The sequence below is a fragment of the Halichoerus grypus genome, chromosome X (genome assembly GCF_964656455.1).
Source record: "Halichoerus grypus chromosome X, mHalGry1.hap1.1, whole genome shotgun sequence".
Lineage (NCBI taxonomy): Eukaryota > Metazoa > Chordata > Mammalia > Carnivora > Phocidae > Halichoerus > Halichoerus grypus.
The window spans coordinates 126,061,688-126,082,102 of NC_135727.1; the positions used below are offsets into that span (position 1 = coordinate 126,061,688).

The window sequence follows — 20,415 nt, forward strand, 5'->3', positions numbered from 1 at the left end:
TACTGTGTCCAAAATATAAAACTTTCAGTATCAGACATAGAGATAATTGATTTTGTCCTTTCAACTTCACTGTAAATGAAAACCATCTGAAAATTTGCCAGCTCTTTTCCAGTTATTATCTCTATTATATTTATTTCATTCTCCCCAAGTTTCTGGGTGATGATAGCCTAGAGTCATTTTGGGGAGCCTGGTCCTGATCCCTCCCTGCCCAGAGATCATGATGATATGGTCTGGGATGTGGCATAGGCATCCGGATTTTTACCCTTGCCCACCAGGATCCTAACATTCTGGCGTTCTCCTTTTGTAGGAGAATTACAGTCCGTGGCTTCGCAGGGCCTCAGCAAACTGCATTTAATCTTTGTGATTCTCACCCCATCGATTAAAAGAAGTGACTCCCTTTACTCGAATGACAAAGCAATCAGTGCCGGAGTTAATTGGGGTCTTAACGACCTTGAACATGTACTGTTTGGGCATTTCTTTTCTATGGAGAACCCTAGCTAAAGCTATGGAATGCACATCTGTAATGCAAGGGGTGAGAGACAGAGATGATTGGGCAGAGAGGTGATGGGGGGAATTGTATTTACTGTTTCCTTCCCTTTCAGCTTTAGGTTTGGGTTCCTGGCTACCTCTGATTCAGGGAGAGAAGAAGCCAGGCACTCAGGGCAGCCCCCGGGGAGCCCCGAATATTGCCAGAGAGTTAGGTGGAGTGGGGACCTACTGGCTCACCTTTTCCCTGTCCCAGTTGCTGTGGGGCAGATAAGAAAATGGGCTTGAGCAGCAGATAGGCCATCTTCAAAAAGATCTAACCCATGTCTTCACTTTCGCATCTCCAGCATAAAGAGAGAGCCCCCGTGTAGCAAGACTTAAATGAACTCACAAACAAAACCACTAAACACGGTGTGGAGCATGTAGTAATTGCTCAATAAATGCACAAATTATTACTACTTTGGTACAACCCTTTATTGTTTCGGGCAGTGACAAAGCTTCTTTTAGGATGTCAAGATTCTCTTTTTTTCCTTTTTCAAAGGAAGGTGAGGATATGGAGATAAAATAAAAAACACATGTGAAGTGTAGCTGTTAATTGGAGCAAGAGATCTTCAGAGAATTACTTCAAACGGAGCTCTGTAGACAATTGGAAGTGGTAGCATTACTCTGTGTGGGACTGTTCAGCCTTCAGCCGGTGTTTCTTGAAATGGTGAGCTTTGCACTTGTTATTTCTTTCCTTCTCAAGCTCATACCTACCATCCTTCCTCTTGATGGTTTTTCCTCCAGGGCTAAGACATTACTCAAGACCCTTTGTTTTGCTTTAGTCGCTTGGACTTGGAGCACTTCTTTAACTGTGATTTTTTCCCCTCTTAATTACTCTGTTAAATTGAGTCCCTTCTCCTGATTCCATTTCAAGTCTAGGAACACCCTTGACAGGAAATGTTCTGTCCATCTTTCATAGCATTTACACAAACTTCAAGTGTAGAATTAGGCATGCTGTGATCATTGGTCCGTGAATGGCCTTCGCTTTGTTTTTATTCCATTCAGTAAATAATATATTGAGCAGCCATTGAACCCAAGACTTAGGACATTGTTAATCACTTATACCACCTGTACTTTATCTTTTCTGCCTCCTCGCCCTCACAGTACCCAAAAGTCTGACGCTTGCATTTTTCATTCTCTTGCTTTGGCTTTCTTGCTGTTTTGTTTTGTTTTAAAGATTTTATTTAGCTATTTGAGAGAGAGAGTGTGTGTGTGTGGGAGAGAGAGCGTGAGTGGGGTGGGGGGGGTAGAGGCAGAGGGAGAGGGATAAGCAGACTCCCCGTTGAGCAGGGAGCTGGACATGGGGCTCGATCCCAGGACCCTGGGATCATGACCTGAGCCAAAGGCAGACGAATAACCAACTGATAACCACCCAGGCACTGCATTCTTGCTGTTTTATCACATACACATGTATACCTAAATCATATGTAGTTTACTTTTTTTTTTTTTTTTTGTATTTCATTTAAAGAATATCATATGGGGACTTGCTTTTTTCACTCAACCTTCATTTCTAAGGTTTTTCTAAGATGTAGTTCATTCAGTTTGTCTCCCATAAGATACTGCACTGGGGAGCAATGCCATGATGATTTATCCATTCTCCTGTCTTAGGGCATCAGAGTTTTAGACTTTTGCTTTTATAAACAGTGCTACTGGGGATATAGTCTCAGTCATGAACCTAGCACACATGTGCAAAGCTACTCTTGGATCATAGGCCAGCATGGAATAGCTGAGTGAACGATGGCACCAAATGTTTTCCTAAGAGCTGACACCACTTTATAGGCTTACTAGCAAGGTGTTTCTCCCTACTGATCCATTAGAATGGAGGGATAGACTCCTCTCCTAAGTCAGATAATACTCACTACTACTGCTTGGATTCCCCTTCACCCAACCATATCCACCGCTTGGGGCACACACTGCATTCTTTGTACTCACAGTGACTTTGTAAGGCAGATAATCTTTCTCATTTTGCAAAGAGGGAAGGTATAGCTAATGGATGAAATGCAATCAAGAGTTGACCCAGAGTAAGTAGATCCCATACTTTAGGCCGGTTCTGATTCTTTGAGGAAGCCAAAAGGACATTTCCAAGGTTAGGTCAGCATTTTGCATAATCACTTTTCCTATCTTTCTGAATATCCATTTGATGTCTGCCTTTCTGGAGTTGCAAGATTTGAAGGGTAGAAGCAACTGGGGTGGTTTTAAGCTGAAAGCACATCTGTAGCTAGGTAACTGGTCAAGAAATCACTGCAGTTGTTGTTTCTAGGTTTTTCCCAACGGTTTCACTTTCGGGTAGTGGAAGAGGCCTAGAGCGGAGGGCAGGGAGGCATGAATTATATATGGATGTCTTAACCTGAACGGGTCCTCCTTTTTATAATGAAACCCATTTGGACACCTACATGATTCCCAAGCCACCCCTTATGCCGTATGTATTTTTCCAGAGTATTTCTAGGCTGTCAGGATCATTTCCTAATATGTATGATGTGCTCTACAGGATGGTCTAGTAAAACAGTATCACTATATCTATCTGTTAGTAGCAAATCCAGGAGAGACTTGCTCCGCTTCATATCTGGAGTATATCAACCAGAGTAAGAACTTGACCGTGAAATATGGTGCTACTACTTTATCTTGGTGTTAGCAAATTCTAGACTGGTCCTGCCTTAATGTGTATTTAAAGTCTATTTTCCAGGGGTGCTTGGGTGGCTCAGTCAGGTAGGTGTCTGCCTTCGGCTCAGGTCATGATCGCAGGTTCCGGGATCAAGCCCTCAGTGGGGAGCCTGCTTCTCCCTCTCCCTCTCCCTCTGCTTGCCGCTCTGCCTACTTGTGCTCTCTCTCTCTCTCTCTGTCAAAAAAAAAAAAAAAGGAACATTATAAAGTCTATTTTCCATTAAAAGAGCAATACCTCATTGTTATGATCAAAATGAAAAAAAAAAAGGCAACAGTAAAAAGAGGGGTTAACACAATTATTTGTTGTTTGTACCACTCAAACATATTGACTGCTAACATTTTAGTGACTCTCTTTCCAGTCTTTTTAAATTTTTTTTAAAAGATTTTATTTATTTATTTGACAGAGAGAGGGACACAGCAAGAGAGGGAACACAAGCAGGGGGAGTGGGAGAGGGAGAAGCAGGCTTCCTGCGGAGCAGGGAGCCTGATGCGGGGCTCAATCCCAGGACCCTGGGATCATGACCTGAGCTGAAGGCAGACGCTTAACGACTGAGCCACCCAGGCGCCCCTCCAGTCTTTTTTAAAATCTATAATCTAAGATTGTGATGACAGGAAATATGTAATTCTGTATCCTGCACTTAATATTATAATGCATTTCTCCATTTTCTCCATATTTAATGACAGCATAATTTCCTAAATAATTTCTCCTACCTTTCCCCTTAATATTTCCTTCTTTTTGGTCTCCTTCAAGGATTTAGTAAATTATGGCCTATGAAATTAATGCATTTAAGTAAGATCTTGGATATTTTGTCTATTTCTGTGATCTGAATGCATCGTACATGGTACTTGAAATGAAAGGTAGCTAATTAGTAACATGAATGAGGACATGGTGGGTTTTGTAGTGTAGGGCCCAACCAACTCAGACTGGAGGTTCTTAGACATTTACATCAGCCTCACCTGGGGAGCTTGTGAAGACAGATGCCTGGGCACTATCAGCAGTAGCCGAACTGTGGAGAGAGCCCAGATGTCCATCGACAGATGAATGGATAAAGGAGATGTGGTGTATTTAGACAATGGAATATTCGTTAGCCATCAGAAAGAGTGAAATCTTGCCATTAGCAACGACGTGGATGGAACTAGAGTATATTATGCTAAGTGTGAAATAAGTCAGAGAAAGACAAATATCATACGATTTCACTCATATGTGGAACTTAAGAAACAAAACAGATGAAAATAGGGGAAGGGAAGGAAAAATAAGATAAAAACAAAGAGGGAGACAAACCATAAGAGACTCTTAAATGTAGAGAACAAAATGAGGGTTGCTAGAAGGGGGGGAGGGTGGGGGGGTTGGGGTAACTGGGTGATGGGCTTTAAGGAGGGCACTTGATGGAATGAGCACTGGGTGTTGTATGTGGGTGATGAATCACTGGATTCTGCTCCTGGAAATCAGTGTTGCGCTGTATGTTAACTCACTTGAATTTAAATAAAAACAAAACAAAACAAAAACAGCCAGATGCCTGGGTACCCCCTCCCATTGATTCTGATCCTCTAGGTCTGTGGTGTGGGACCTGTGCATATATGCATTTTGAGCAAGCTTCCAGCTTGTGTGGTGGCAGCTGGCCCATTGAGTTGCTCTGATATACAAAACTGTGTCTTCTGATTTATGGTAATCATTTTTACACACTCATCTAACTGTTGTTGGTCATAAATGAAGGCAAACAAGTTAGTAAACCCCATGCAAAGGTCTCGGACCTCACTGGTCGTTAGATGGCATTTATTGTGGGAGAGATCATGTTAATATACAGTTTAGTTAACATTAAAAATTGAAGCTAAACTTTCAGGTCCCTTTTGCACTCATTTTCTGGCTTTCCTATGAAGAGAGGGGGTCGAGGTAAAGCTTTTTCTCGATTGTTTCTAACCCCCAAATAATGATTACTTTTTTGTCATCACCGATTGGAGTTCTTGGCCATTTTTTTTTGAAATGCTTTCTTGGACATCACACTGAGTGGAAGGCAGAACGTCCTTTAAGGTCTCCCCTGTTGAGCACCTGGGCCTCCTTGCTTAACTGCATGTGAAAACCCTCTACTTGGGGATTATGCAGGAGCGAATTTGAAGCTGGGTGTGGACCACACCCATTCCCCTAGCAGCAGCTGTGGGCTCAAGAGAATGAAAAACAGTATTTCATAAATGAATTATGCAAATATGGTGTGGATTTTGGGGGTGGAGTCTGATTGTCTCCAAAAGCAGAATGCAAATTACTTGTTTGTGCACAGTCATTTTCTGTTCTGGGCACAGTTGCCTTCCTAGTACAAAATGTACTACTGGCAACTTGGGCTGCACCTCCATGAGCAAACCCGTGATCCGCAAATGCCATGTTCCAAAAGTTCTTTCTGGTGTGTTCTCTTCTATGGTAGGATGTGGGCTGTGTACACTGAGGAGTGATGTTTTCCAGGACCCCTGAGGGTATGAAAACTGTGGGCAGTTTCCCACTCTGCTTGCACATTCTCTTTTATGTTTTCAGGCAGAAAGCCCCATGGAACTGAACATAATTATTTTTTATTTTGTCTTCATCACACAAGGGGTTCTTTCAGTAAAACGACTTCCAGTCTGATGGGGCAGAATGGATCTTTTTGCTCCCCTTGAGTTTTATGGGCCTGAATGACAAAATAACCCCTTATGAAACAGTCATTTTGTTTTTTTGAGACAAACTTTGTGGACCCCTCCATTTGGCAGGGGCTCACTGTGAAAATGCAAAGCGAAAATTCTGCCCTGTGTATTTTGGACTGGCTCGGAATATTATAATGTCCTTGGACACTGAGTAGCCAGTGGAAAAGCTCTCTCTCGGGGGGAGACACAGATTTCATTTGAAGAAAGAGGGGAAGGAAGGTTGCATCCTGGCTCTTTCTGAGATTCTAGGATTATCCCTACCAAAAAAAAAAGTAGTTTCCCTAGCAACAAGAGATAAGAGAAAATGCTCGTAAATTTCCCCCACCTACTCATTTAAAAAAATGCAGTGAAGCAGATGGTTTGGATAATGCAGGTATTCCAGAGTCTAATTTACTCAGTGTCGATAGAAGGAGCATAAATATTGAAGTGTTTGTGCTCTGCAGTTTGCAAAACTGCAGCCTGACAACTCTTTCAAAGATGAGAGCTTTCCAAAGACCCAGCCTCTCTATCAATAATCCAAACGGGATATTGGCAAAGAGAAAGCATCAGAAGACCAAAATCCCTTGGCATAGGCAAAGGGGATGGATAGGCAGGGCAAAAAATTCAGCATGATTGGGCAATACAAGCTAAAAGAAAGCAAGGCCGTCGGAAGGATAGCTCGAAGGAAACAGAGATGACACGTTCAGAATTGTAAACCTTTGAGTAACGGCAAGAAATCTTTACAAAATCCATTTGTTTGGATTTTGGCCGTTCAGTGTTGTGTTGGACAGTGTCCCCTGCTTTCAAATGATGTTGCTTAATGAGGCTCTGTCTCCATAGTTCACCAGCTTGGTGGTTTTTCTTGGCCAAACCCCGCTACATTAATGACAGAGATGCATTTCTTGGCTTTACCACTGACGCGGCCTCTCACATGTTGGTAGAGGTGTATGAGAAGGCAAGAGAGCTTCGGGTCTCACGTGGGAAAGGGCTAATAGATGAACATTTCTACTGATAGAGATGGAAAGGCTCTTTGTTCCTTGCATTGTAAATTATTAAAAATGATTTCTGGCCTGTGTTTGTGCAGAATGAAAATTTCAGTTCCTTTAATATTTATTTGGTGCCTATAACCTACATTCATGCTGTGCTCAGACAAATATGTGATATATGGATAAACTATTTTAAATTAAGCAAGAAAAGAAGTCAAGTTTGGAAACTTCAAAATGAAATTTGGAAACATTTATCTCTGTCTCTGTATTTGTCTATCTTATGCGTGTCAATGGGATTTCCACGTGGATAATATGTATCTCTAAGGTATATAGATTCTGGGGCACCTGGGTGGCTCAGTCAGTTGAGTGACTCTTGATTTCGGCTCAGGTCGTGATCTCGTGGTCATGAGGTTGATCCCTGTGTCAGGCTCTGCGCTCGGCATGGATTCTCCTTGGATTCTCTGTCTCCTTCTCCCTCTGTCCCTCTCCCTGCTTGTTCTCGTGCTCTCTCTCTCTCTCAAATAAATAAAAAAGATTTTATTTATTTATTCATGAGAGACAGAGAGAGAGGCAGAGGGAGAAGCGGGCTCCCTGCTCGCGGGACTCGATCCCAGGACCCCGGGATCATGACCTGAGCCGAAGGCAGACGCTCAACCATCTGAGCCACCCAGGCGCCCTCAAATAAATAAAATCTTAAAAAAATTTTTAAATTTATTTTATTTTAGAGAGAGAGAGAGAGAGCATGAGTGGGGTGAGGGGTAGAGGGAGAAGCAGGCTCCCCGCTGACCTGGCAGCCCAACATGGGGCTTGATCCCAGGACCCTGAGATCATGACATAAGCTGAAGGCAGACTCTTAACCGTCTGAGCCACCCAGGCGCCCTAAATAAATAAAATCTTAAAAAAAAAAATAAGGTATTCAGATTTATTTTCCCTTTATATGCATTAAAGATAATATACTTAAACCCATTCTTTATTCCGCAGGAAAATATCAGATAATCCTGCGTCTATAATGAAATAGATAAGATAGTTTGGCAGGCAGAATGGCTGTGTTTCACCCCAAATACAGTGGCTTTTTGTTTGTTTGTTTTTGGCTGAAGTTCTTATTGTTTGGTGAATACAGGAGACTGGCTGAGATTTGCTGCTTCTGGAGTAGTTCCAGATAATTGTCAAGTGTGACCGATAAACACAATTTAATTTCCTCTCTTTAAGAAAGAGTTGAATGTATGCTGATAGTTACGTCAAAAATGTGTCAATTTTCCATTTTATGAGGGCTGTGAGGTTCATCATTGTTTGCCTCTCAATGGATTCAAGCCTTCTCGCTCATCTCAGGCACGTCCTCAGGAGATGAGCGCTTTGGGTCCCCCCTGCAGGACCCGCTCTGTCGTTTGGCTCTGATCAATCATGCTTGTTTATTAGGCAGGATGATTGAAGTGGTAGAGAGCATGGAAAAATAATCCTCCAGATGGCGAGATTTCCAGTCCACATTCATGAAGGCTTTTGGGAAGCCTCCAACTTCTATTTTATTTTAGTTTATTGTTTAGGGGATCAACATGTATTATTTCATGGATGAGATGAGACTCTGGACTGAAGATAAACTAATTTATTGCAACTCTTAGCGGCCACAATGGATGGTTGAGGGCATGGGGATTGCCGCAAAATCTCTTTAAATTGATAGCTAATGGATGGTTGCTTTTGGCTGTGAACAAATTATTACATCAAAAATGTGATTTATATTTGCAGCTTTGGGACACTCCTATAATAGGCTTGATGTAAGATAGATGTTCACACTGGCATGTAAATTTTAGGCTATTGTGTATACGTCCCTGGGATAGTGTTGTTCCGGGATGAGAATGTAAATACAAAATGGTTGTGTGACAAGGATTTAGATGTCCAGGCTAAAGATGTGCATTTACATGAGGCCTCTGAAAATCATTTTCCAATATACATGTTTTTGTTTCCATTCAGAGATATGTGCCTTGCTTGAGTATTCTGAGCATCTTCCAGCAGTGACTTTTGACATACTTTTGAAACAGGATGGTCAAAAAATTCACCTGAAAGATGTTTGAGCCCATGTCATTCTATGGAGCCAGGTAATAATTAGAGGAATTTGGGCCAGTATTATTTGAACAAGCCTTTCAGAAATTATTAGGAAGGAATCAAGGTCATGATGACTTGCATGAGTCAGTTATTCTCTCTTTCAGTTTTGCTTTTATGATATCCTATTTTAAATAGATGGCAAATACTGATTTGCAATCCAGTCAATATTTCAGATTAGATGTCTTTATTTAGAATTTAGCTCTGACAGGGAGTTATGCTCCTCTCCTGGACTCCTCTGTGCCTCTATCACTTTTTCCCCCCCCGTATCACTTTTTTAGCTTATTTTTACAGAGATGTGTCCGTATTCTTTGAAATCACATGTCCCCCTCCTGATTGTTCCCTTACCTATCCTATTTCCTGTTTAAGTTGCGAGGTTCTTGTGAGCTCATTGCCTCAGTGCACAAAGAGGAAAATAGTTGGAAGGTTTCTTCTTGGCTTTGGTTTTCAGGAGCCAAACATCCTTGCAAAAATAGAGCACTCTTTCTAGATAGAAAACCTGGGAAAGTTTGTGAGTTGAGGAGAGATGGTTCTTTCAAGAAACTAGAAGATATTTGTGGGGGCCCCAGGAGGGGCAGAAAAGGAGGTGGGCATAGAAGTGCTTTCCAGGAGGGGCCCAGTCCCTGACTGCCCAGACTCCAGATGGCTGAGTGGGGAGGCTGGTGAAGGCTCTGTAGACACTTTGTGACCCGCCCACATCAAGAAGAAGAACATCTGGGAAAACACCTCCTTCAGGTATGGCTATTGTGAGGTCTCCAGGCAAGGTTCTGACAGTAGGGAGCGAGGCAGCTTCTGGGACCCCAGTGTGCTGGAGGAATTTGGGGGTTTAAGATGTTCAGGCTGGTCCAGGTCAATATCCGCCTCCCCTGTGTCAGAGCCCTGGTCTTCTCATTAAAGCTCTGATTCTGACTTAGAAGTCAGGCTGTATGTTCAGTGTCTTTTGCACGTCTGCCATTCGAAAAATGAAAACCGGGCCTTACTTTCAGTAGAGTGTGCCCTGTGGTTGCTGCGGGTGTGTCCTCAATTGGTAGATAGCTACCCTGAACATATTTTTTGCAAAGCTTCTAATACCATCCAGAGAATTCTGCCTGCACTTAATCTTTGTCACCATTGTTGTCACGTCTCCGAGCCTCACCTTCCACTTAGGCCTGCACCCCATTAATCCACAGGTGCAGTGTGAGGAGTTGTGACACCATCCATGCCAGGAACAGTCACTACCCTGTGTATGACCAGTGATCAGGCCCCTATTTCTGTCACGCTATCCTGGCGGTCTGCTTTCTGGGCTCACTGTTGGTACCATGCGCCTTAGCTCAGATTCTCTAGGAAGTAGAGACTGAGCAAATAGCTTAGGAGAAATATTTTGTTAGGAGAGGAATCCTAGGGGCACAGAGACGAGGGAAAGTGGAATGTGGGGGCAGAATAGTGGCCTCCCCAAAGATGTCCTGAAACTGTGACTATGTTTGTCTCACATGGCAAAGGGGAATTCAGGAATGCAGCATGAGGCAAGGCAAACCATGCTCATGGGAAGTGATCCTGAGACTCTCCCCTGACCCCGCATTGGTCACCGCAGTGGTGGCTAGGCCAGTAAATGGCTGACAGCCTCGGGGACAGATGAGGCCAAGAGGACCTGAGGTGATACATAAGGCATGCCATTTGTATCAGGAAGAGGAAAGGAAAGAGGATATTAGATATTTTAGGGCAGGTCTATAATAAATGATGTTGATCTTGGGTCCCTCCAGGAAGGTTTTCACAAACATGTACTTCAGGGAAAAACAGTCATGGTTCTCTTTAAAAATACCTTATTTTCTGAAGAATTCTTTTCTTTTTAAAGTTGTTTTTATATTTACAGCCTATCCCTATTCCATAAATATTGGTGGGGCAGTAGAGCCGTATATTTCAGACTTTCTGCTGTGTTCTTCTTCTCCCTCTTGTCTTCCTTCAGCTGGTGATTTGTAGCTCTGGCTTGTCCCCAAGGAGCTGAATCATGGTGCCTTCCCTAACAACGTCTCATGCTGGTAGTGCGTGCTCCCTCATAGCCCAGAATGCCTTCCTCAGGATTTGTGATTTCTCACTAAACTGGACAACCTTGCTCGTAAGCCCCTAGCTTCTGGAGGCAGGACCTTCATGTTCTTCAGCATCTGCTTTACTCCAGATCTTCAGGTATTCTGTTGGATTCTGATTTCTATGTGATTGCTCTTTTTTCTTGATAATTTGGGGTGTTATCATTATTATTATTACTATTTTTTCTTTTTAGCTAAGCTTTTCATTGTAAAACGAGACCTGTGTGTAGAAACCATGCAAAAAGTGTATACAAGATTATATGGCAAGCAGCCTTCTAAATACAACACATGGCATAGAACATCAAGGGACAGCTCCATTGTATGTGCCCCTTCCCAGTCATCCCCATTCTATCCCCCACCTCCAAGGACACACTGTGTTAACTTTTATAGTAATTACTTCCTTCCATTTCTGTAGTGTTCTGTTCCCCAGATATGCATCCCTAGACATGATGGGTTTTGTGTACTTTTATAATTTGTTGTCTTTTAAATTGCTTTTAATCTACAATTTTCTCCTCCATTCCTTTTTTCCATTGTCGTTCCTTATACTTTATCTACCGGGGAACCTGGATTGTTGGACCTGTTGCGTTTCCCAAAGTCTGGACATTGCCGGTAGCTTACTCATGGTTCATTCTCTGTATTATCCTGCAGCTGGATATAGAGACTTGATTAGACCCACGTTCAATCTGTTTGCAAGACTATATGTGTTATTGAATTCTGTCCTCCAAAGCCACAATAATACCTGACTTTGGTGGTTTGTTTTTTTGTTTTGTGATGGAAGCAGCTATTAACATGCTGGGTCTGTTAATTCATTGAAGATTGCAGAATGGTGATATTCTAATTCTACAATTTTGTTTTCATTATTTATTACTTATAGTAATATAATAAGAAAATGCCTTGTTCTCATCTATTCTCTGGTTGCCCAGAAGTATAATTCGCATAGGAAGAGCAGGATAAATGCTTGATTCTTCAACTGTATCAGTTTTCAAGGTCATGCATTGTTTTCTTAAAATATTAGAAAGTGATCAGTTAATTTTAAAAAAATATAATTATGAATTCCTGCTTTTAAACAGATAGGTTTCCATCCTTTGCAATTTTCATCCTTACTGTAGTTCATGTTGTCTCATCTGTGGCCAGTGAGAGCCTCTTCATGTTGACTCCTGCCTCATCTCGACGCTCCTCACAGTCATCAGTGGCTTTCTCGATATTGGCTATTATAAGATCTTTGAAGTCATCTTGTATATTTTGTGTCCCAGGTTAGGAACTCTCTCCCTTTCAACTCTCAGTTGGTTTTTTTTTGTGGATAAGAGATTGTATATGTAATATTCACCAGCGGCCTTATGTTGATGTCAGGTTTGGTGAATGTAAAGATCTTGGGTCATGTTTACCTTCCTTGAGTATCTTAATTATGTCATTCCATTTTTTATTGGAATAAAGCCTTGCTGTCAAGTCTGATAATGATCTAATTTTATTTCCATTATGTGTCACTTAATTTTTTTTCCTATAAACCTACAGGATTCTTTTCTTTTTCTTCAAAATACAGAAGTTTTATAGGACAGTATCTTCAGTTGCTTGTTCAGAGTCGGTATTTTCAGGGATGTTACTTTCTGTTTCAGTATGTCATTTCCTTGAATTATGATTTTTAGTGTTTGTTGCCTTGTTTTGGTTTTCTTCTTCAGGGATTCCTGTTGTCAACATGTTGGATCTTCTTTGCTATTTAAATATTTGTCACATTCTGTCTGATCCTTTTATCTCTTCAAGTTTTTTGAGTTTGAAAGTTTCCTTTTTATCTCATTTCTCACAAGTCATTATTTGTTTATTCTCTTGTGTTTTTTCTTCTGAAAAAATTTTTTTCTTATTTGTAGTGGTCTTGAGTTCTGTCGTCTGTTTCTTAGAGCTTTTGTTTCTGATTTATGTTGTACTTTCATGTTATGTGTCATTTTTATTAGTGTCTTCTAGCTCTTTTTGAAATAGCAAATTGTAGTTTTAAAGTGATTTATAAGGATGTATTTTCTTTCATGCTTTGCTTGTCTGTGGGAATGTTATTCTGTTCCATATTCTGTCTTTTCTTACAATAAATTTAAATCAGATTTAATTATGATCCTTTTTTATTAGTGATTTTCACATGAAAATAGTTTTCCTCTACTTTTAGAATTAGCTGTGTTTAGAATAGCTCTGTAACTTCATAGATGTCCCTGTTATGTTGTTTTCATGTCAATTAAAGAAAATTATGAGTTCATTGGCCACTCTCTTCCTTGTCTCTCTTGTCCCTGTCGTGCTGAATTTGGATTCCACTCCCTGTGTGGGAGCCCTGGCCTGAAGGGAATCCTGGTGGGACAGTTTCAAGAGTATGTGTAGGCCACACTGCCCCAAGACTCTTTGGACTTGCATGGATATCTTGCACTCATTTGCTACCGAGCTACAAAACTCTTCTCAATTCCAGCTGCTTTTCTCAAATTGGCCCACTGTGCTTGCTAGTGAAAATCTACTGGCTCTTTTTGGGTTCTTCTGTTTGTAAGTCTGCCAGAATCCCTGATGTTTTCCTTGGCTTCCTCCCACAGAGACACTGATTCTTAAGCTTTGTAGTTTGGGGTGCATGGATAAATGGTGTCACTGGAGTTTGCTGTGAGTTTGGTGCATGCATTCATGGTTTTGCTATCTGGTTGTTCTGTCCAATTTTATGCGCAGATTTGGGGATATTCAGTAATTATGCCACTGCTGTGGCTGCTTCTTCCTCATATCCAGTGGGGACATTATTAAATAGGTGACCATGCATGAATTTAATGAACACAGTCCATTACAGAGCCTTGACAAAATGAGTTCAAACCTTATCTGCAGGTAGGCATTGCAGTCCATTGTTATAATCTAGTAAAGTCAAGCTCTGAACACAGACAAGGTAGGAATAGCTAGGGCAGGCAGTGATCTCGGTGTTTGTGTCAATGAGTGTGAAAGAAAGGGCGCAGGTGAGGCATGTGGGGGCCTTCAACTAATCAACAAACACCACACTCGCAGAAAGAAACCAGCATGGAGCACAAACTCTGTGCTCAGCCCTGTCCTGGAAGCCAGAGAAGAATGGATGAAGGGCTTAAGGTTTATGCCTTCTATGCTCTGTCAGTCTGAAGAGAGAACAGAATTTGGAGTCAGGAGGATTCATCAATGTTGAGCAATGGAAGGAACTATTTATTCCTTTTCTCCAGATTGAAACGGAGAAAAACAACAGGAAAAAAAAAAAAAAAAACAAACCCAACCCAGAGCCCTGTGCTAGGAATTTAATTAAATCCATACTGGAGCTGGATTTTTCGGTGTTTCTCTTTGTGTGATTAAAGGTGGAGGGTTTAAGGGACTTGTGGCCCAGAAGTAGACCCTCTTGTTATTTGTAGGCAACCCAGAGAGGCAGAGAGGGAAAGAACTAAGCGCTGTCGTCTACAAAACAGCTATTGAAAATAATTCTTCCTCTCATTGTTGGCTTAGACCCCATTTCAGAAAGTGAACTATGCTTGTGTACATGTGTGGGTGTATTTTGGGAGGGTGGCATTTGGTACCGTAGTCCATTAATTGTCCACAGGAAAATCTGGGAAAAGAAGTTGCCCTGGCCATGCCCCACATCGATGGGGAGACTGAAGATCTCAGGCAGCCCTTTTGGTATGATTTTCATGCAGAGATGAAATGAACTAAAGAGTTGGTCGAGGGGATCCACCTGCTATTATTTCAGAGAAGATGTGCTAAAGGGCCCAGTTGATACTTCTCCTCTAGGTGTGCTTTGTGGATGATTGGGATTTAGGGGAGCATGGATCAAAGTATAGAAAGATTCTCTAATTTGTTGTTGTTGTTGTTTTTTTTTTTAAAGATTTTTATTTATTTATTTGACAGAGAGAGAGAGTGAGAGAGCACAAGCAGGGGGAGCGGCAGGCAGAGGGAGAGGGAGAAGCAGGCTCCCTGCTGAGCAGGGAGCCCGATGCGGGGCTCAATCCCAGGACCCTGGGATCATGACCTGAGCGTAAGGCAGACAGATACTTAACCAGCTGAGCCACACAGGCACCCCAAGATTCTCTAATTTGATATGTCAGCATGGGCATTCAGAGTCCATTCTCTTAGCTACACAAGAGTACAATATTTAGCACAAATATATCCCATGGACTTGCTTGGCAGTGAAAAATATTCATTTGGAGAAGTTTTCAGTGTTCAGGTGTTCTGTGCTTAGGTAAGAGTAATTGCCTCTCTTCTCTGAGTCTTCTGTCTTTCCTCATATTTCTCAAGGTAGATAAACACAGGAAGAAATGACCTGAGGGCAGAAGGGGGATGACAGAAAGAAGGGAAATGGCATGATTGATGACGTTAGTGGGAAAAACCCTTCCCGGCAGACTCATTTTTATGGCTGGTTTAAGTGATATGTGGAAGGTTTACTCAAAAGACAGTTTTATTTAGGGAATGAGATTCTCCCTGTGTTATCTAATTAACCAGGTCATACACCATCTGTTTTTGTGAAGGTGGTTGCATTAAAAATCACCCAGTTTTTTTTTTTTTTTTAAACTCTTTAACCTGTTTTAGAGGAACAAATACGAGGATAAAACATTTAGGGAAAACATAGCTGAGAAGTTAATGCTTTAGGTTTGGCAAAGCTATTTATAGAAATAGCTTCAGCGTAAGAATACAAGATAAAGTAGGAAATGCTCAGTGAAGCATTTGAATAAGGCTAAAGGTACACAAAGGTGGTATTCAGGTACTGGTAAAGTAGAAGGCTTGGGATCATTCGACAAGATTCAGTACATTACAACTTTGCTTTGGACTTATGTATTTGTTGCATTGAGTGTGTGTGTGTGTGTGTGTGTGTGTGTGTGTGTGTGTGTGTGTGTATTGTTCCAGGCTTGCATACTCTGGGTCTGGATTTTCGTAATGAAGGTTTCTATGTAGGTAGAAACTGCCATTCGAGCGTCTAGAGCTATTTTTGGGAGCACATGATTGTCCCTAAGGCAATGGGAAACATCTGTTTACATACAGGAAAGATGGAGGTGAGGACTTGGTGAGATTAGAAGTATCTGTGTCCTGCGTTTTCTCTCTGAGAGAACAGTGTCAGCAAGTTTTCTAAAAATGATTGTCAAACAGCTTTTTCCTGGACACCTGTTAAGTGCCAGGGACTACAGTAAATTCTCCAGTTGCTATTGATCTGCTCCCTCATAACCGCTCAGAAGTGAGGAACCTGGAGAATATTCTGGGAAGGAGACTGCGTTAGAGGAAATATTCCCTCAAACAGTGCTCCAGTCGTCATTTGGAAGCGATGTTTCCAAAGCGAGAAAGGAGACAGTCCTACAGGCAGAGCTTTGCACAATTATTGGGAACAACACAGCATTGCTCTTGAGATGTTCCTGTGTGAGAGGCCCAGTGGCTTTTATCCATCACTAGGCGTTACTGCTCAGTTACGGCCAACTAATTACGTGGGATCCACTCTGCTGCCACACTCCAGGGTTATAGAGCACACGATTCCGGAAAGCGTGCGTTAAGGACAGAAGTATTTTGTAATGGCAGCAGAGTGAGGGACAGGCGGTTTCTGACCATTCTATAGAGACCAGTCACCAGATTCTAAGAACTTAACAAACATTTCGCTGGCCTTCATGCTTCTTTCCAGCACTTGGGGGAGGTTGTAGGAAAGTCACATTTTAAAATGCCACAAGGGTAAATATATTGAGTTGAAAACAATTCCCGGGTGATCTAACTGAAATGATTACTGGACTCTGGGTCACTCTACTAAAATTCAGTTTAAAATACGTGAGGTCCAGCAAGGCAGTCCTTTTAGGGAGATAGGGCCAGGTGATGTCCTGGAAGCTTTCTGCCACTAGAATTGGATTTCAGTATTTTTGCTAAAATGCCTCATTTTTATTTCTGTTGAAGAGCTTTCCCCAAAGCTCTTCATGAGAGCCCTAGAGCTGATTTAAAAAGGCGAAGTTACCTTATTGGAGAGAATGGTTGTTATGGCTTCATACTGGCTGTGAGGACCCTTCTCCACACTGTCTCAGACTCTGTCTTCTTTCCCCTTGCTCTGCCCTTGATCTTCTGGCGAAGCTTCGAAGCTGCTGACATCTTTGGTTTTGATGCGCGGTGTTTCAGTCATTGTTTGATTCCTTGGAGAAGGCAAAAAGGCTTATGTTCTTCTGTGCCTGTTTTTCTTTTCTTTTGGGAGGTTTACATGCAGTTGTCTTAATGCTGATCTCTTCGAACCCAGCATGGGGAAAGCTCACTTTGAAGGTGGTGGGAGCCCCACGCGTGACAGGAATTAATGGATGTGTGAAAGAAATCGGCTCGTGCGAATTCTTGTTCCATAGGTTTGATCTCTCTGTCTCTTCCTTCCTAGGTCCTGCCGTCCCTTGCCCCCCACACTGCCTTTTTTTTTGGTATTTAAAAATTCCAATCCACTTTAAAAATGCAGGCATCAATTACCATATTATTTTAGTAGATTAAGAATGTTCTACTGTGGTAGAAGATATGTGACGGATTAAAACCCGTTTTGGAAGGAAGTGCTGACATGGGGCTTCTCAGTGATCAGGTAGGTTGGCATTTGGGGTGTGGGCAGCTCTATGTTACGTTGATTTCATTTTCAGAGTAGTCAAAGTTATAATGTGGGTTATTATCGAAGATCCACAAATAGTGTTGTGAGGTGAATCTTACTCCCTAAGCAACATAGTTTTTCTTAAAATCTAACTGTGCACATGGATCAGGAGAATAAATCCTGCTCACCCTTCATTGTATTTGGTCTGTGGGCCCTACTTTGTTGATCTACACTGAAGGAAACCATGCGTGGAGGCTGTGGGATGATTATTCATAGTGGTAACTATAATAATAATAATAATTGTAAGACTAGTAATTATTGAAGTATTATATTGTGATAACATCATTATTTTAATAACCTTTATGACGCTAATCATATGTCACGTGTTACTGTAAGCATGTGATGTTCATTATTTATGGGGGTGTACACCATCACCATCATCAAATTTTAGAACAATTTTATCATCCGTAAGAGGAACCCCATACGCTTTAGCCATCACCCCCATGTCGCCACTCCTCCAGGCCCCTGGCAACCACTAAAGTACTTTTTGTCTCTGTGGCTTTGCCTGTTCTGGACATTTCGTATCCACAGAATCCTATAATATGTGATCCTTTGTGTTTGGCGTCCTTCACTCAGTATCATGTTTTCAAGGTGCATCCATGTTGTAGCACGTCAGTGTGTCCTTCCTTTTTGGGAACAAATAGCATTCCATTGTATGCATAGACCGCATTTTGTTTATCCATTCATTACTTGATGGCTGCTTGGGTGGTTTCCACTTTTTGGCTACAATGTGTAATGCAGCCAGGAACGTTTGTGTTCAGGCTCTTGTGTGGACATGTTTTCGTTTCTCCTGGGGATACATCTAAGACTGGAATTGTTGGGTGGCACAGTAACTCCATGTTTGACTGTTTGAGGAGCTGCCAGGCTGTTTTCCACAGCAGATGCATCATTTTACATCCCCCTCAGGAGCAGCAGAGGAGGGCTCTGTTGACTTCAGGTCCTCACCCCACAGAGCCTCATGAGGTGCTCACTGATTTGAGCATATGTGACAGGTGACTGAGTGGGAGGAGAAATTCAGTCAAATGTTTATTTTGATGTTCTTCGGTGATGAAGCGAGTGGCTTTGGCAGATGAAATGACACTGTGGGCTGGGACCTGAATCACGCCTATGCTTAAAGTGAACCCTAACCTCTCATCATCTGTAGCTCTTTTATAAAGGATTATGTGTAAACATAAGCTCTGCCTAAATGATTAAAACTCTGTTCCCCAAAACCTCTTAGGTACATATTTTTGGGAGTATAAGCCTTCTTTTCCTTTGTATCATTCTATGTAATTACAGGTAGAATAAAATAAAATGCATTGTCCCACATTATTACAATTTAAGAAGTAATTGAATAAAGCTGACCAATAATGAGCAATTTTTAGCAGAAATGGAATATAACATAGTGAACGTGAGTGAGAAAAAAATCCGTGGTCAGGGTTGCTGACTTCTGCCTGCAGCCTTGCCTCTACTGTTTCATAATTCTGGGGCAGTTGGTGATTTTACTGCCCCTGTTTTCCTGTCTCTGAATGGGGTACCAGCTTCTTCCTTATCTTCCAGAGCTGTCGGTCGGAACATGAGACAGTGTAGCTGGGTGTACTTCAGAAGAGGCATGGAGGTTGAAGGTGCCCTGAGAAATCAGGTAGATGCTAGCAGTCATTGAACCACCCACTTTTCTCTGTCCACACTGAGCCTTCTTTTGTATGACTGTTGTTCTTTCGTTCTAGCCACTTGCGACTGTAAGAGAGGCTGGAAATGTAGTCTGACTGTATCTTGCAGAGAGAAGAGTGAGTAGCTTCAGGGAACAGGCAGCCAGAGACCACTAAGATGCACATGGGGGGAACAGTGGAAGCATCTGGCTAGGACCTCTCCTGCACCACCAAAGGCATGATTTGGGCTACCCTAAACCTGTGATAGAAGCTGTAAATGATGGAAGCTGTAAATGTCACAGTGGGCAGAGGGGAGTCAAGCAAAAGCTTTCCTCCTGGCATCCAGGAAGCGTTGGGTGGTTTTGCCCGGGCCACAGCTCCCTGCATCCATCACCCCCTCCACACACTTGCCTTTATGAGATGGAAGGGCCGGGGCAAAGCCACCATAGGAGGCTCAAGGCTGGCAATGAGGACTTCCAAACTCAGACTGAGACAGTTGCACCGGGTGGTCCCGGCACCAGGGAACATTTTCTCTGCAGCTGGGGCATGTAACCCACTCCGAGACAATCCTGCTCTGAGATTGTGGGAGATTTTTTTTCCTCCTTAGTTGAGCTTAGATGTGAGACTCATGCTGAGACTTAATTACCCTTTACCTTTCAAATTCCTTAAAATAGTAACTGTTTGCAGAGTACACCCACATTCTGTTAAACGCACTGATAATTTTCTCCAACAAGCCTAATACCCAGCACGGTCTCTTTCTTTGTAGCTCTCACATGTCCTACGTGGTTCCACTCCTTACTATCTCTGGTCCTTTTGTGGTGCTCGGGATGGATCTGGGTCTGGAGCAGTACCCACAGTGTGAAAGATTTTGGTTCCACACACTATGAACTCTGATTCATGGAGTCACGATTTAATTGACCTATTCTTAAATGTAACTTCCTTACTGTAACAGTCATAGTGTGGTAGGCGCTGCTTTATTTTCCTGCTGCTTTCTATGTCTTTCTGGATTACCTGACACTAGTTACTTGATCTCTAGGGTCTTGGCAAGGAAGACTTTCCCTTTCCTGTTACTTTAGTTTCTCCGTTGGGACTAATTACAACAAGAGTGTCTTTAGTACGCTGCATAAGTCAACAGGGTAAAATGACTGGGTTCTTTGTCAAGGTCCCCTCCCACAGCTGTTCTGCAACAAGTTATGTGGTCAGGTGGCGTGAAC

At 42.2% G+C, this 20,415-nt stretch overlaps 1 protein-coding gene across 2 annotated transcripts in view; it reads left to right on the forward strand.

Annotated features, from left to right (window-relative positions):
• ANOS1 (anosmin 1) overlaps positions 1–20,415 on the forward strand; it is a 694,126-nt gene that overhangs the window by 104,069 nt on the left and 569,642 nt on the right. The window contains exons 1-2 of one of the 2 annotated variants that reach the window (XM_078064552.1): positions 8,787–8,911; positions 10,858–11,075. The exons of the other annotated variant lie outside the window; for it this stretch is intronic. The gene's annotated coding sequence lies outside the window, so the exon portion shown is untranslated. Of the gene's footprint in view, positions 1–8,786; positions 8,912–10,857; positions 11,076–20,415 lie in introns of those variants that run through there. 2 annotated transcript variants of the gene reach the window in all.